An 18,292-nucleotide genomic window follows, 5' to 3' on the forward strand; every position below is an offset into this window, starting at 1 on the left:
TAAAACAGGATCACCTGTGCTTAGAAATGAAATGGGGTTTAACGTTTTACGCCGTACCCGCCACTAACAACGGGGACCACATAGGAAAATCCGTAGAAGCTTTCTCGTCTAGAATGGTTGCTATCGTTGTATTTTAGTGGTTGGGCAATCTGTTAAGCAATACATATGGCGACTGAATCCATTCACGTGATTTGATATTTGTTGTTTATTGCTTGCAATGTCCGTGTAGTTTGTGTCGTGACGGCAGGTTTGTGTTTTCGGTTGTGTTTGGTTTGTGTGCAGAGGCCCCCCCTCCCTCCCTCTTCTAATTGAGGTATAATGTTTAAACATGGTGTAGATATTTATGAAGTGCATGCCTTGATGTAGACCAAAGATGAACTATCACACTCTGCTTAGGTCAAGCGATATGATTGATTGATGCTTTGGAGACAATAATTTTAATTCTAATTAAGTGAGAATGATAAAACTGGGGTCTAAAGATTCATTACATCAATACGTTGACTAAGTTCGAACATGGGCATGTTCTGTTCAGCTTAATTAGAGCAATAGGCATTTTGACTGTAGAGCTCGATAACTTCCGTTATATTTGAGTGAGAGTGGTGAAACTGTTCACTGTAAGTAGAGTAATACGCGACTTGACATATCAGGACTTTGGAGCTCGAAAACTTGTGTTAGATGTGTGAAACTTGCTGGACACTTTCTATTCACCAATAAACATATTCTACTGAGGCCAAGTACAGACTTCAGCCTGATTGGTTGAATCGTTGGAACACACTGTTTAAACTTGATGTATGTGTTTATTATGTGAATGACTTGACGGAGTCCGACGATGACCATTTTCCACTAAGGTTAAAGATGCATTCTGTAAGAGCTAAATCAGCCTATTACAGGCAGGTCTTTCTTTTAGTTTCAAATATCAAATTAATTATTATGTAGACATGAATTAACTTAACAGGCCTATAATCAACTCTGTAGACCATCAGATGGCTCACAGTTAAATGGAATTAAACATCGAGACTAAGTCATACTTGCTCAGAATTAAGTAATTCGAATAAAATTTTCAAAATATTCATTTTTCATTATCTATTTTTGAACTATTATAGCAAGAGCGTCCAGCTCTTTATCTAAATCTTACATTAAGTAATAAATATGGCCACTGAATCGATTCACGTGATTTGATAGTTGTTGCTCATTGCTTGGAATGTCCTTGTACGTGTCGTGCAGGCAGGTTTGTGTTTTCGGTTTAGTTTTGTGTTTGTATGCAGAGCCCCCCCCCCTTCCCTCCTCGTAATTAAGTAGAATGTTCAAACTTGGTGTAGATATTGATGAGGTGAATGCCTTGATGCAGTTCAAAGTTGACCGATCACACTCTGCTTAGACTAAGCAATAATTGATTGATGCTTTGGTAGACGATAAGTGAGAAGGGTAAAACTCGGGTGTATAGATTCATTACGTTGACTAAATTCGATCATGAGCATGACGTTCTCTTCAGGTTAATTGGAGCAATAAGTAATTTGAATTTAGAGCTCGATAACTTCGATTATATTTGAATGAGAGGGGTAAAACTGTTCAGTGTAAGCAGAGCAATAAGAAACTTGAATTACTAAGACTTTAGATCTCGACAACTTCGATTCTATTTCAGTTAGAGGTGTGAAATTTGGTGGATACTTTCTATTCACCAATTCTAATGAGGCTAAGTAAAGACCTCTGTCTGATAATAATAATAAAAATAATACTAATAATAATAATAAGAAGAAGAAGAAGAAATGAAATGGGGTTTAACGTCCTACTGTTCTGCTCCTATGCTGGGCTAATGAAGACGGGCATACGTCATACAGTGTGCTATGAGGGAAAGTTTGCCCGGGCAGCGGCCCTATCGCCTACTCTTATATCCAATTCCAACTGCCAGGGGATCTTTTACGTGCATTCCAATGTATACACGGGACCTTGGGTTTTCGTATCATCCGAAGGACTAGACAGATGTCCTTGTCAGGCCCTCCGTTCTGCATCACTGACAAGGGGGAACCTCGCCGGAAAATCTGGATGAACTTTCTAGGCCAATGCAGGGGTGCAGTTTTCGAATTTTAAACCAGGAATTATTCAAATATTTTTTATCTGAGATGTAGGATACATAACCAAAAATTCAGTTTTTTCATCATTTACTTTAAGTTTGTTAACAGACATCTATAGGCGAATATCAGCCAAACATTTTTCTGTTTTATCGTAAGGATCCAGGGTTAGAAAAACCAAACGAACAATACAACTGAGTATCAACAGCAAAACCATGATTTTGAACATTTTGTCTTCGGATAAGAGGTCCAAGTGGAAGCAGTTATAGCAAAAATAATAATGGACCAAGAACTGGTCCTTGGGGAACTCCAATGGACAATGAGACTCGGTCCGAGAGCGTTTCCCCTATTATTATTTGCTGACTCCTGTTATGAAGGTTGAAGCCAAATATCACATTTCCTGTGATACCGACCAGAGTTTCTAGTCTGCTAAAAAGTGTTTAGTGGTCGATAGTGTCGAACGCTGCACTTACGTCTAGCAAGACCAACAACATTCCACAGTTTCTACCCAACGACGTGTCAATGTCCGATTTTATTTTCAGTAGAGCTGTCTCTGTACTTTGACCTATTTTATATGCAGATTGTAGAGGTTCATGAAGATTATTTCTATTTAGATATGCTGTGATTTGTTGCGCTACGACCTTCTCAAGAACTTTTTCAATGAATGGTAAATTAGAAACCGGTCTATAGTTCCTCAAAATATCTTGATCAAGACTGGGTTTCTTTAATAGTGGTAGTACTAATGCGCATTTCAAAGATGTTGGCACTGTTACTGACAACAGGGAAGTATTTATAATCCTGGTGATGATGCCAATCAGAGAATCGAGCTCAAGCCTCTCCTTGAGTAACCACGTTGGAATCGGATCAAGACTGCAGGTTGCAGATTTCGCCTTAAGCATCGTTGCCTTAACAGTATCGGTTGTCACAGACTCAAATACTTTGAGATTAGAAACTGAAAGTGAGGAGATATCGGGAAAAGGATCAATATCATGGGTTTCGCTGTTGAGCTCTTTTCTTAAAGACCACACAAGATGAGAAACCTAAATTGCATGTACGTATAGCCAATGGTAACTATATCCACTTTCCGGCAAGTTCACACCAATCTGATTGCAATTAATTCGACTGTTCACGTTTAAGTATCCGACACGCCAAGACGCTTTACAGTTTTTCAATCGCGACCTTAATACGGTTGATTGGCTGGTGACTACACATAGTATATACATAATCTATACAATATATCACCCTCTGTACTGTCTATACAGGTTCCCCCTTGTCAGGGATGCAGGACGGAGGGCCTGACAAAGACAGCTGTCTAGTCATTCGGATGAGACGAAAAACCGAGGTCCCGTGTACACATTGGCGTGCACGTAAAAGATCCCTTGACAGTTGGAATTCGATATAAGAGTAGGCCGTAGTGCCGCTGTCCGGGCAAAATTTCCCTCATAGCACACTGTATGGCGTATGCCCGTCTTCATTAGCCCAGTTCGGAGCAAAACAGTAGGACGTTAAACCCCATTTCATTTCATTTCATTTACTGTCTATACACACCACTAGTTGACAAGTGTCTATTGACGGTCCAATTAACATGTGACTGGCCTAATCAGAATCACTGAATTATCGTCTTGCATTGTTATAGATTAAACATTTGTGATTGGAATATTTTAGAGTGAATTTAAAATGCCGTATCATGCCGAATATCCATTTATGCTGCCGTTGTTTAAATGGGCCACGTGGCAAATGAAGACGACCCAAGCTATTAGCGCATTTACAGGTAATTTGGATAACCCCGTAATTCTTGATATCCCAAACTATTCTTTATAAGTACCAGTCATTTGTCGATATATTCATTAGTAGCTATATATAATAACAATAACCATTTCTATACACAAGGACAACTTTTTTCGTAACTCCATTTGAAATTCACAGCGAATATGGAATTTTCCAATGACTATTCATAACAATGGATCGCCCTCATTTCTCAGCCAATCAACGCTGGGAATATTATTATCATGTACGGTTCCATGCATACTACGGGCGTAGTAACTGAAGTTAAATTTTGGCGCGAAAATTTCATGGGATTCATAGACATGAATATCAAATACACGTGATCATACGTGGAGTACCCGATGCCGTTTGGTGAGTGATTTAACTGTCAATGTAATTGTAAAATACCTTTATTATAGAGAAGTTAAACGATGTTAGACATTATAACCTAATCTTATCACAAACGTTCATCCATCGTATCAAGTCAATTAAATGTTGTTTAAACACCAATCAACAAATAATACGAAGCTACTTTATTACAAAAAATCGGTGAACAAACCTAATTGATTATTGGGAAAATAATAAATATAAACAACTGATGAGTAAAACGTTTATCCATCGAATAATGTATATTCAGATTTCATATCAAGTCAATTAAATGTTGTTTAAACGCCAATCAACAAATAATACGAGGCTAATAAACCTAATTGATTATTGGGTAAATAATAAATATAAATAACTGATGAGTAAAACTTAATTTTTATACAATTAACGTGTGTACGATTCTACGTTTAGTAGTCGTTTGAAGAAATGATTGTAGAAAAGTTCCCCCGTAACTTTTTTCGTTCGTTCGTGGGGTATTACGCACACGTCCCACCTAGAGTTATGTCTTTGATCTGGCTGACGTAACAAAACATAAATACCTAATCAGCATTCTTAATCCCACATCAGGTGCAAATTAATTTATGACCTCATGTCTGTGCAACTTTAGTCGGATTGCTTAATGACAGATATTAACGATACTACACTTGCCATATTATTATTAATACACAAAGATAGTTAGATGACCCTTATGATACATTTTGCATGACCACATCTATTTACTCCTGTACTCTGTTACTCGGGGAAATTAGAAACCACAATACTCTTCTGACGAAAATGTATCTCGAATCGTTTGGACTACACACAATGGTAGAGTGTTGTTTTATTTAATTAGGGGATTAAGGTATCAGTCAGGAGTTAATGAATACACACGCCAGCTGTTTATAATCATTCCGAATATGCATTCGATCACTGTGACTTCACATGCGTCTGAAGGGATTAAGAGTATTTTCGATAATTGGCAAAGTCGTTTTTACCGGAGGTCTCTTTTTGCGACTTTGCGTGAAGATAGCTGAATTAATTTTAATCAGATTGGTGTGAACTTGCCGTAAAGTGGATATAGTAACCATTGGTTATACGTTCGGATGGGACGAAAAACCGAGGTCCCGTGTACACATTGGCGTGCACGTAAAAGAACCCTCGGTAGTTGAAATTCGATATAAGAGTAGGCCGTATTGCCGCTGCCCGGGCAAACTTTCCCTCATAGCACACTGTATGGCGTATGCCCGTCTTCATTAGCCCCGTTTAGGAGCAGCACAGTAGGACGTTAAACCCCATTTCATTTCAATTCACGTACCAAAAAGTATTGTCGTCCATCTTATGTGCACTATATGTTACTGACCTTATCTCCCAAAAATTTACAAATACCTTTTGCCAGTTGCTGGTCACTGGTGCTAGAGGGAAGCTTACTAGATACACAAATCGTGAGAGATTTCACAACTTTGAAAGGTCTTTAGAATCTGGCGAATCTAATTTAGACGTGTAATAAATCGATTTAGCATGTTCAATTTTCTTCACAACCGCTGCTGCCTTGGATTTATATATTTCCTTGTATACTGCAAACTCAGATTTCCGCCATACTCCCTCAGATTTTCTGCGCTCCTTCCTAGCCTCATGAATTTCATCAGTGTACCAAGACTTGAGATTTGTACCTTTAGATTTTCGAGATGCAACCAAATCGAGAGATTTTGTAACATTGGTATTTTAGTCGTTGACCAGAACATTTATATTATCACCTGGATTTTTTAGAAAGGATTTATTTAGTTCCTGAGCCAAATGTTCAACATCAAGATTTTTTTTTGTTTTCACAGAATTTGTTTCGTGTTGAATTTTGACATCACCAATTATTGGATGATGGTCCGAAATAATATTATCACACACAGTAAGGTATTCCACAATATGCACTGTAAAATCCTTGTTTTTAAATCCCTATTTTGGTTATTTTAAGGAAATCATCCAGAAATACTGTGATTTGAGATAAATAACTCGTATTTTTACCATAAAACCTGATCTTTTAGAAACGTCGGTATTTTTACCAATCTCGATGGTCTACACTACACGAAGATGTGACCAGTTGTACTGGGAAGTCGCGCCAAGGGCTATACGATCGGCGTTTGACCCTATGATTCCAGACAATGATTAAACAATCAGCGTTGACGTTTCTAGGGGTTTACCCACAGTTCCGTGCAGAGCACGCCAAGAACTCGCCGTAACAGACCGTTTCATTGACTAATTACTCACATCAACTCGAAAGCCTAGATCCTAGTGTTGTGAAGACAAGTAAAACGAAATTTTGAACTATTTAAAACGAAACGAAATAGGATCTGTGTTTTAACCAGATTGTATTTTTACATAATTTTCTGTATATTAACCATAAAATCTGTTTAGTACCAATATAAACTACACTGTAAAAATATCTGTTTTTAAAATCCCTTCTTTTTGTTATTTGAAGGAAATTATCCGTATTATCACGGAAATATCTGTGATTTGAGATAGATAACTCGTATTTTTACTATAAAATCGGTTGTTTTAGTTGCATTTCTGTATGTGGACAGAAACGTCTGTATTTTTACACACTTTTCAGTATAAAAGCTGATAGAAAATTTTATTAACAATATAAATCGTATCATTAATCAAAAGACCTGTAATATTCCAGAATAGCTTGTATAACAACGGCACTGCTCTGTTAATTCACATAGTTATACTGTTGGATTCGGTTAACGCATGCGCATCACAGACTTAAATTATGGCGGTGAATGTTCGAATGTGCGCTGACGATGCACAGTAAAGAACAGAGGGAAATTCACAATAAGATGTGAAGGTAAGTCTTACTAATAATATTTATGTAGAATGTTCAAACTAGAATGTTCAAACACGGTGTAGATATCCATTAGGTGAATGTCTTGGCTGAATTCAATGATACAGATTATGTATATTATAATCATAACTTAGTTTGGCATTTAACGTGGTTATATAGATTATTTTGAAATGTGGTACGAATCATTGAGGTCATGAATGAAAGGATCATGTCGATTTTCTGCCTTCTGAGACTTTTTGTTCTACAAATAGCTTATGAAAGGGATATAGGCTATAGCATAGCTTTGTGGTCATGAGAGGACGAACCCTATTAACTTTCAATTTCATCACATTTACATACTCTTGTGTTTATACTTATAGGTGTAGCACTTTAACGCACTGCTGTCTGTCAAGTCTGTCAAGTCTGTCAACTCCACCAGAATCCGTTATTTGATTAATCCGTCCATTGTCATATCATCCTCTAGTTTTTGAGCTGAGGGCCCCGGGTTACATAATGATAAAGTAACAGTTAGTCTTTATCTGATTTTCCTTGTCATGTAAGTGAACCCGACCAACTTTCAATGTTTAGCTGACATGTAATCTGTCTTTACTTTTCTTGGTTTTGTGTTGATTGAAAATGTTTATATAACCTGGTTAGAATTTATTTAAAATGCTACATTTTGTTTCTCGCCTTTTATATACTTGTATAATGCTGAACTTACCTTTGCAAATCACCGACGCGTCATGTCCATAATAACAACGTGCTTTTCCCCAACCAGGATGAGAACATTCAGCTAGTGCCATGTTAGATGCTTGACAATTAACATTATCTAACCAGATTTTACCAGTACCTCGTCCAAAACTGGCATATTTGAGAGCAACCGCCCCAGTTCTAAAAAAAATAGCTCTAATTATATATATGGAATATGCATTAATTCAAAAATGTAAATTTGGGATTAAATAAGGACTATATCACTGATAAGCTGATACCGTTGACTTATGATAGCGATCCAGAGTCTCAGATATGTGCACTAATAAAGACATTCACGTGAAAATGTTCATTCAATTATTTATCAATGAAGCCCTTAAAAATATCTCCTTTACACGTTGGATTTTTGAAAATAATTTGATACGAACCTTTGATAAAACTCGGCGTTTTTTTCATTTAGTTGAATGTAACGGTTCTCAATTCATAGTCACCTCGTGCAGTTTCGTCCCTTTTCTATCTTTTAATGTCACGCTCGCAGCATCTTACTGACTCTGCAAGACTGTGAAATTTACTTTTACGTAATCGTAAAACCTTGTGGTGAGTTGCCACCTCCGCGAGTTCAGAAGTTGGGGTTTTTGCTAGCTCTAAATGCCTTCTAACAAAATATACTTTACGATTCCATTTGTGTTGACGTATTCTTTGGGACAGGGGGGGGGGGGGGGGTTGAGCGACGAGAGTCATTTTATAAAAATAAATCAGCCAAAGGATTTGTTGTTCAGAATTTGATTTGTGCAATCTGACCAAACAGCTGCTCTAGGCAAACATTACAAGTCATGTAATAGGGATTATTAATAAATTCCCGACAATTTCGAATTTTAATTAAAATGTAAAACAGGTACATATTCTTGGGGCTACTATCAGAAATGAAATGTTCTGCTCCTAAACTGGGGCTAATGAAGACGGGCATATACGCCATACAGTGTTCTATGAGGGAAATTTTGCCCGGGCAGCGGCACTATCGCCTACTCTTATATCGAATTCCAACTGCCACGGGATCTTTTATGTGCATTCTAATGTACACAAGGGACCTCGGTTTTTCGTATCATCCGAAGGACTAGACAGCTGTCCTTGTCAGACCCTCCGTCCTGCATCACTGACAAGGGGCAGCCACGCTGGAAAATCTGGATGAACTTTCTCGGCCAATGCAGGGATTAAACACCCGACCTCCAGGCTAGCGAGCCAGCGTCTTACCCACTTAGCCACGTGATCCCCCGGCTACTATCAGATGATCTGAGCGTGTTTAGTAGCAACGTTCCTGGGATACCTAGCGTTAGAGTCAACGCGATATAGAGATTCTGATTCACAATTCATGCCGACATGTTTAAATTGTACTGAACATATTTTTGACAATATCACCGACACTAGTTTTATAAAAGGAATAGCATTGTTATGTTAAAAAAAAGATTTTCGTGTTTAAAAACCATATGTTATGTCATTTATTGTTACACAAATACTTGATAATGTGAATGTATTGTCAACTAAGGCACATTTTTTTATTATTATTATTTTGTCGTACCACACCATTTTTGCTTATGCTTTTACAACCGTTATGCCATATGTCTTGGTGAAATTCGAGTGCTGTATCAGAACGTAGTTCGCATATGAATCTTTTATTTTGTATTTACCTCACCAATTTAAAATAACTATTGTTTCTCGAACTAACCAAAGTGATATCGTTATTTAATATCTAATAGCTCCCACATAAACGGTTTTTTTTTTAATACGAAATAAATTATTCATTTTTGAAAAGTTAAATTATTTGATCTATTGAGCTATCGTATCGCTCTCTCGTGTTTAAAAAATTAAACGGTATACATATGCTACATTCAATCGTAATTTGAACGAACTTTAAAAAAAAGACGAAGAATCCCGCTTGAGTTCATTTAGTATTCGTTACAAGGCGAAGGTTGAAATTCAAATGTGACCAAGGACATTCACTCTTTATGATAAAACAAAAACATCTACCGATGCAACACCATAGGTACCAGTTAACTTTCGACAAAGTTTCAAAAAATATTGAAATGTTATATCAAACAAAAATCCAACTTAGATATATTTTTAATTGTTTATGAATGGTGTTTTTAATGGTAAGTCTTATCATATATTTTAAAATAAGCCCCACATATAGCTCGTTTATTTTACTATAAACCTAAGCCATGCACAGAAAGTGCCGTTACCGTTGCTTGTTTACTTCACAATTCCCGAACTTATAGCTATGTTATCTACAGACATGTGAGCAGTAGCTTCCAATCTGAAGTTGTGACATCGCAACCTCCACGGAAACCTTAACATTGAGAGAGCCTTGAACTTTGCAACTCGATTATCACAGGTAGACATTTTAGCTTGAAAGCGCGAGACTTTGTATTCGCGACGATCGAGGAATCTGATAGGCGCACAAGTTGGGCTTGTACCCAATCAAAATTAGTGCAGCAATATGCCGGGTATTACGTGAAGGCCTTGATAAGATGTACGAAGTTAAAGCGAGATCAAGCCTTCTATTGAAGATGACAGTAGTCATTAATTAGCAGGTGTGTAACCAGCTATAAAAGATGCCACTACTGGTGTATACATTTTTAGACACCAAGCCTGCAGTGAGGGGTTTTTTTTGGGGGGAGGGGACATACCATACGACCGACCTGGCACCTAAACACTAAACCTACTAAGATGACATCTACCAATCCAAAGAAGGAGACACATATGTGTCCCATAATAAATGACATTGTTGTCTGTAAAGATCAAATACCAAATAATATGTTTTTGATTTTAAAAAACGGAAGAACTGCCCAAGGCTGTAAATAGAAAGATTGCAAACTCATATTCTATATATATACAGGAAGATGCTTCGGCTCTCTTATTCTTGTCTGCGATGTCACTTTAGTGGAAGCAGACGTCAAAGCAACAAGGTACTACTACTGTATATCATTCAATATTCACGCTTTTAACTATCTGCATTCATAAAAGTATTTTTGTTCAAGTCAATGATATTAACATTACTATGTATTATACAAGATATCCGACAGTCCTTAGCAATAAAGCGAACCAATATCACTGAAAATCAGTATACAAATCATTGTTTAAAAAATTCATATGGGTGAAAGCGAATAAAGCGATTTGTTTTGAAAAGCACGTTAGTCTTTAATAGCAGTAACATTTCTTAACATAATAAAGAATGCCAAGATATATTATGAATATATATATTATAAAAAAATACGTAGAAAAAAGGAATGACCACATGTTTTTTGGCTAACGTTTTCAGTTCTCCTGAACCTCTTCAAGGGCCGGTTGCTCAAAACTCAGCTATTTTAAAGATCGTTATCTTGCTAACGTGCCGTTAAATTTCTGTTGATTTCTACACTGAATGGTTTAATAATATTCTAACGTTTTAAAGTACTTTTCGTTCGTCTTGGGACTATTCATAAATCATCTCATTACATAGGGATGGACAGTATAGTATATTTATACATATTTACATAGAAACACTGTGGTTGTAATTGGCTATAGTTACCATTGTCTATGGTTACATAGTATATAGATAGCTAACAGAACCCATGTATATATACCCGTGTGTTAATCTGTTGTATATGTGTACAATGAGTGGAAGATAATCCTGGGATAGATTAAGAACATTAATGTGAAATTAATAGCTAATTGTTACATATTGACTTTTACGGCGAGGAACGTTTTTTTGTTTGTAATAAAATGGTTTTCCATTAATTTACTTTTTGTCATGTCATCGACTTTCATTTTATAAAAGGGAAAATTTGAAATTTCACTTGTAGGTGTTGTACACTAAGTGCCAATTTTCAATATTACCACCCCGTTGCGTACTCTATCCCGTAGATGTGTATGGAAGGGTATCGCTGCCAATATTAAATGGCCTGTAACAATGTCGTTTACATTGATGATACCTAAAAAGTACAATGTGCAAAGTCCTAATACCGGTAATGATAAAGTCAAAATACCTCTAAGGCAAGAGTTAAATGTAAAACGTCAAATGGTAAGTTTCAAATGACAAATGATTTGTTAGAAAATGCTTTGATTGACGTGTCTACATTTTACATTTCTCTCATTACGTTTTACATTTGCGCTCTGCCACATCGCATGTCTCCTTCACGCTTCCTACATAGCATCTTTCGCACAGCATCAACATGTAGGATATCACGTGACCTATTAACATATACGGAAACCTGGCACACTATAAACCAGCACACTATAAGGATTTTCACCGAACGATAACAGTACATCAAGCTGGTACACTATAAGACACTATCTAGACGACCGTGCGTAATCATGAATGTGCCAGGATATAATTGATAGATTCAAATAGCCACAGAAACATACTTTCCAGTAATTTATAACAAAATAACTGGGATTTCGTATAAATACCCATATTTTGACGTTCTTTCTATCAAAAGAGTTAAGTACACTCTAATGAACTTTGTTCCATTAAGAAAAACCCAACAATATATAAGCATTAAATCATATACTTAAAGAGAGGAATGACAATACATTTTTTTAGTTTAGTTTAGTCCCGCCCTCCCTCCCCATGTTACCTTCACTTCAACTTTAAACTTATTTTGTAAAGTTATGCAAATATGATTGTGCCAAAAAATATTTGCATATTCGAAATGAGCAATGAGTAATACGTAACATGGTATCTGGAATTTCGTATTTAGACAAGTATTTTTACTTAATAGGCCTTTAATGGTGTTTCCTACCACGCGATGTTTTTCAAGGTATGCTAATCTAAATGTGCCAGTAAATTATTTACATATTTTTAAGCAGCAATGGGCGTGCTTCTAGTGATAGGTAGCAAAATACTACACCCCCCCACCCCGCAATCATGGCAATATATTTTAGTTCCATCCAATTTTGGTCGTTTTGTAGTGAGTATGAATTTACATATTTGAAAAGAGCAGTTACAGGTAACATTTTGGATTTTTTTCTATCAAGACTCGTTTTTAACACTGAATACCCCCAACACACACACACACCCACCCACCCAACACACACACACACACACCCACCCAACACACACACACACACAACACACACACTCACACACGCAGACACTTAAACCTGCATTATGGACGAGCTAAAACTGTCTATTGCATATCTTTCGTTGTGCCTCAAATAAATTAGTAATTAGGCAAATTAACTAATCCACCAGACCATAATCGATGGCATCGTTAGATATTTATTGGATTTGAATTATGAAAATACGATTGTACTAGAAAACTATTTACATATTTACAAATAGAAATGGACGCGCCTTTCACTAATATGTAACATGATACCTGCTGGAATTTCGTATTTGGACATTATAAAGTAGATCCAAAGTTTCAAGGTAGGTAGATTTTCATCCCAAACTTAGGCTTTTCTATAGTAAAATGTCGCGTAGAATAAGTTGCCGAGTGGTAATCCGTCCGCCTTTGGGGCGTTTTCGAGATATTCGGGGTTAAAGATCAAATGAGGTCATTTGCACTGAAAGTAGGCCGCAGTGCCGCTGTCCGGGCAAAATTTCCCACATAGCACACTGTATAGCGTATGCCCGTCTTCATTATCTCAGTTCGGAGCAGAACAGTAGGACGTTAAACCTCATTTCATTTCATTTCCGAATATCTCGAAAACGGCGGACTGATTACCACTCGGCAACGTATTCTACGGAAAATTTTACTATAGAAAAGTTTGGTATGGTTTTGTGCCCATTTGATGGACCCCCGCCACTGAGTCTCCAGACTACAATTAATATTGTCGTTGACAATAATAGTAAATTTATGAAAATTATATTTGTTATTTGGCGATGTATGGTCGCAACATTTACATCGAAGATCCGGGCATTTAGATACATAACAACCGGTCCTTGTGATAGAATTTTGCTTTGGTTAGGGGGCATTTCAGATTAGGTGGTGGTCTTTGTGATTTAATGAATTATTTACCGTGAAACAAAGTAGTTCAGCTTTAATTACGATTGTGCTAATATTTTGGATACATATATATATAAGAAAATGCCGAGGAAATAAAAATTATATTTACGGGCTAAATCCAAGTTGTCGACAAACAACGGACGCATCTTTATCGTCCCAAGAATGATGACAGACTGTGCCCCATATATTTTGATGAAACACTTCAACTCTTCCTTCGTGTGGTTCAGATCCTCCAACTAGTCGTATCTGTTGGGATGCTATAAAGAAATAGTCAAAACCTTAATATAACATATTACTGACGCCCTTACACCTAAAGCATCACAAAACAAATTTCATTAATACTTTTTAATACCACACTCACAAATTGTATACCAAATATATATTGGTACTTCACACACAATGGTAAGAGAGACATGCTTGGCGCCGATGCATCCCCTAATCTACGGGGATATTCGCCCGATGATGATCAATATCAGTGAAGGTACACCGGAGCTTTTCCTAACATCGCGGCCATTCCCAGAAGATTTACGAACGTTTACAGGACCATCCACGATGCCACGTCGCAAGCCATTTCTAATGGGACTACTCCGTTTTTTTTGGCAAAAATATTGGGAGCTTAATTCTCGCGAATGTCCTATTTAGCAGAAAGAGAAACCAAAGCAACAAATTATGTGTGAACGAAAAATCTCATATTTTGATGACAGAAAGCAATACAACTTACGGCACATGTTCCTAATGCACCACAAGGGAATTCTTAGCTGGTGCTGTAAAGGTTTCTACAAAATTCATTTCTGTTCACACAGACTTAACCTAGCCAAATATAGTAGTAATGCCCAAAAATATAATATCAGATCATAATAAAGGAATATCGAGCCCGGTCCTCTCAGATATGTGAGAGCTCGATTCAATTTCAAAATGTATTTGCCTGGCGAGGGTTCATCTTACGTGCCTCAATATGAAGTTGTTTGGATCATTCCTAATACTTCAACCTAGAACGGAAAAGGGTCGTGTCCCTCTCCGGTTGAAAGACCCCTGAGGTGGAAGTTGTATAAGGTGTTTATCGTGATTCTGAACTCGGCACTGAGAAGAAACAAGTGAATCAAATTTGCAAAGCGTGCTTCTTTCACTTGAGGTCCATGCGGCTAGAATTGTGGGCCAATCTAGTAGAACTTGCCATATCACACCACTGTTAAAGGATTTACATTGGCTTCTGGGGGAAAGCAGAATTAAGTTCAAACTTCTGTGCATAGCCTACAAATGCCTTAAAGGTGAGGCACCAGACTACTTGTCCTCAATGCTAATTGATAATGTCCCCCAAAGAAATCTTCGGTCCCAACATGAACTACGTCTGGTGGGACTCATCTATAGACTTAAGACATTCGGTCATAGATGCTTCTCATACTCTGTACCAAGCCTATGGAATTCATTACCTTGACCTTAAAGAATTCACAATCACTAAGCTGTTTTAAGAAGCTGCTTATTGTTAACATTAACTGTGTTTTTATCCTGTGATAAGTGGAGAGCTAAATTCGCATTGAGCATTAACTTTAATTGATCTGTGCGCACTATAAGAACTCACTATTATTTATTATTATTAGTATTCTCTTTTAATGCAGATGAGCCCATGGCTTTATTCACTTCGATTCTGAACAGGCGATTCCAAAAACCACAACTGAACCAAAACGTTTCAATAAACCATGCGTGGTATAATTACAATTGCAAATCCGCTCTTAAAGAGCGTGATCGTATTTTGAGACGATTAAAGAACCACCCGTCTATGGCGAATATTGCGGCATACAAAATGGTCCAGGCGAAGACCCGTAGAACCATACGTCAATCAAAGAAATCTTCAATGCAAGGGTATGTCTCAAACAAGCATGGTATAATGACGATTGCAAATCTGCTCGTTAAGAGCGTGATCGTATTTTGAGACGACTTAAGAACCACCCTTCCATATTGTTGCATACCAAACGATCCAGGGCAAGGCCCATAGAACCATATTCAAACAAAAGAAATCTTCATGGCAAGGTTTCGTCTCAAGGATTAATTATTGTACCACATCCAAGTCAGTATGGAGTAGGATTAAAGGTAAAAGTAGTACATTATCAGTTAACCATTTAATTGTTGATAATACCACCTTACTAACATTTCCTGATATGGCTAATTCTCTGGCCAGTCATTTTCATTCAATTCATCAGTCTATTTCTCCTCTGATGCCTTTCGGGGCATTACACACCAAAAGGGAACTAGACGCAGTGATGAATGTTATAATAATAGTTTTTCAATTGCAGAGATTCGTGATTCGCTTAAACGAGGTCGCGATACGAGCGTGGAACACTGCAACTGGAAGATAGGTCATTTAAGGTACGACTGGGATCAATATTCTCTGACCTCAGGGGAGTATTTTATCTCCAACAGTCTTTGCAATAAAAATTAATATCAACCCAGCAGGCATTTAACTAGGTACAAATGACGCTTTTTATGTTGATGACGTTGGTTGATATGCTATTACTATACAGACATGCGGATAAGTGAACGTAAATTGCAGCTTTGTTAGAATTCACGACAACAATGGGCAACCGAAAATGGATTTCGAAAATCGAAATCCAAGAATGTCTGCGTGCATTTCCCTCAGAACCGAAATTTGCATCCGGATCCAAAACTTTTCTTGGATCGCAATCTCCTTCCAGATGTGGATAAAACCAAATTTCCTGGGTTAATATTTGATAAGAGTTATTCCCCACATTAAAAGCCTCAAAAAGAAATGTCTGAAAACCATCAACAGACCGATTATATCAAGCATTAATAAGTTCAAAACTCGATCATGGGTGTATTGCATATGGGTCTGCCCGCGAGTCTTATCTGAAAGAGCTCGATCCCATACACAATCAAGGCACATTGCATGCATCTCCAGTGGACAGTTGATACGTCACGACGCACTAGCCCTCATCGCACAACCGACGTGATAAACTGGACCTGCATTATGCTACGAAAATAGCATCTTTACCAAGTATTTAGACCCTATCATGGGCATTTATATCTGCTTGAAACTAACGCCGTTCCATCGTTTGGTATTCCCATCCAACCCCTTTTGTCAGAGGCTCTTATCAGCCATGACAGTATTATGAATGCCCCTTTCTTTGTGACTCCACCGTGGGTAATATCTCTCCAAAAGATCGATTTCGATCTTATTCAACATTATAAGAGAGATACCAGCCCCACGGTGTTCCAGTCTCTCTTTCGAAAGTTAAGGCCTAAATATTGTGATTATGCCCCAAGTGTTACAGATGGTTCGAAAGATGGTGATCGCGTAGCTTCGGCAACCTTGACACCATCTTAGACCATCGTCTTCCATATTTACAGTTGAGCTCCAAGCCATTCTTCAAGTTTTGAAGTTCATTCAGTTATCTAATATACTACAACACGTCATATTTACTGATTCTCTGTATCCCCCTTCAGGCATTTAACAATACAAAGCTTGAACACACATCGTCTTTTGCTGGCTCTCCAATCATGTGAATATAATGGGGAATGGTCAAGCAGATTTAGCTGCCAAAGCTGCTTTCGATCTTCCCCTATCAATTATTTTAATACCATATAAAGATTTTAAAACATGTATAAATCATTTCATCTATAGCTGCTGACAACGGTCTTGGGATCTTGCCAAACGCATATAGATCCAATAGGAGAAAAAAAAGTGGTTTTGTGTCGCTCTCGCATATGTCATACATTTAAACTCATATTTTCATCTTAAAACGAGAGCCTTGGCCTGAATGAGAACACCGTTAAGTCGTTCTGATTGATTGCTAGCATCTCAAAGATGTTAGATGCAAATGCTTCTGTTGCTAGTCATGGATATCGTCATATGTTTGGCGCAATATGGACCGGTTGGAGCTGACGTGCCATGAAACTACATTCATTCATTCTATGGTCTATATTATACGTACATCATAATCACATCAAAAACTTCGAATTCATGTCTGCTACTCAAGGAAATTATCATACTCCATATGTGGGGGAGCAACCCCCCTCCTCCCACCCCAAAAACAGTCCAGTTCGAAAAACGGGCAGGAAGTACCTAGTCATTATTCGTGTATTAATTGAAATATAAACGTTTTTGATATTTATTATAGTATATATTTAATTGATCTAGACATAGCAATTAAGTTAATATAGATTCTTTCTTACCAGTTCTCACAGCCTGTACCAAAAAATAGATGACAGCTACTGTAATTAACATCTTCAAATTCAATCAGTTAATTAGTTTTAACTATCAAAATACCAAAATATAGTTACAATATATACCCTGACGATATTGTATAGGGTCAACCTACAAAGATTTCATTGGATGAATCTAGCAACGTGACTTTGATAAACGGGAAAGACATATTCCATTGGACGAATCTATGTCAATTGTCATTTATGCGTTTTTTATTATCGTCATTTATACCCACTGCACACATATGTATGTATTTCCGCTACTCAAAATTGCTGTATACTTATGAAAACAGTTTAAAAGAGCACAGTTGAAACAGAAACCTTAAAAAATCTTTGGATAAAATAACTATCAAAGTATTCGTAGACGA

The 18,292-nt window shown here is 37.2% G+C and overlaps 1 long non-coding RNA gene across 1 annotated transcript; it reads right to left on the reverse strand.

Annotated features, from left to right (window-relative positions):
• Positions 1 to 7,738: 7,738 nt before the first annotated feature.
• LOC126826775 (uncharacterized) lies at positions 7,739 to 18,025 on the reverse strand. The gene is made up of 3 exons (XR_007682387.1): positions 17,895 to 18,025; positions 13,816 to 13,963; positions 7,739 to 7,902 (listed from the first exon to the last, which is right to left on the reverse strand). It is a non-coding gene; the product is annotated as an uncharacterized LOC126826775 (long non-coding RNA).
• Between the last annotated feature and the right edge of the window lie 267 nt (positions 18,026 to 18,292).

The sequence above is a fragment of the Patella vulgata genome, chromosome 7 (genome assembly GCF_932274485.2).
Source record: "Patella vulgata chromosome 7, xgPatVulg1.2, whole genome shotgun sequence".
Lineage (NCBI taxonomy): Eukaryota > Metazoa > Mollusca > Gastropoda > Patellidae > Patella > Patella vulgata.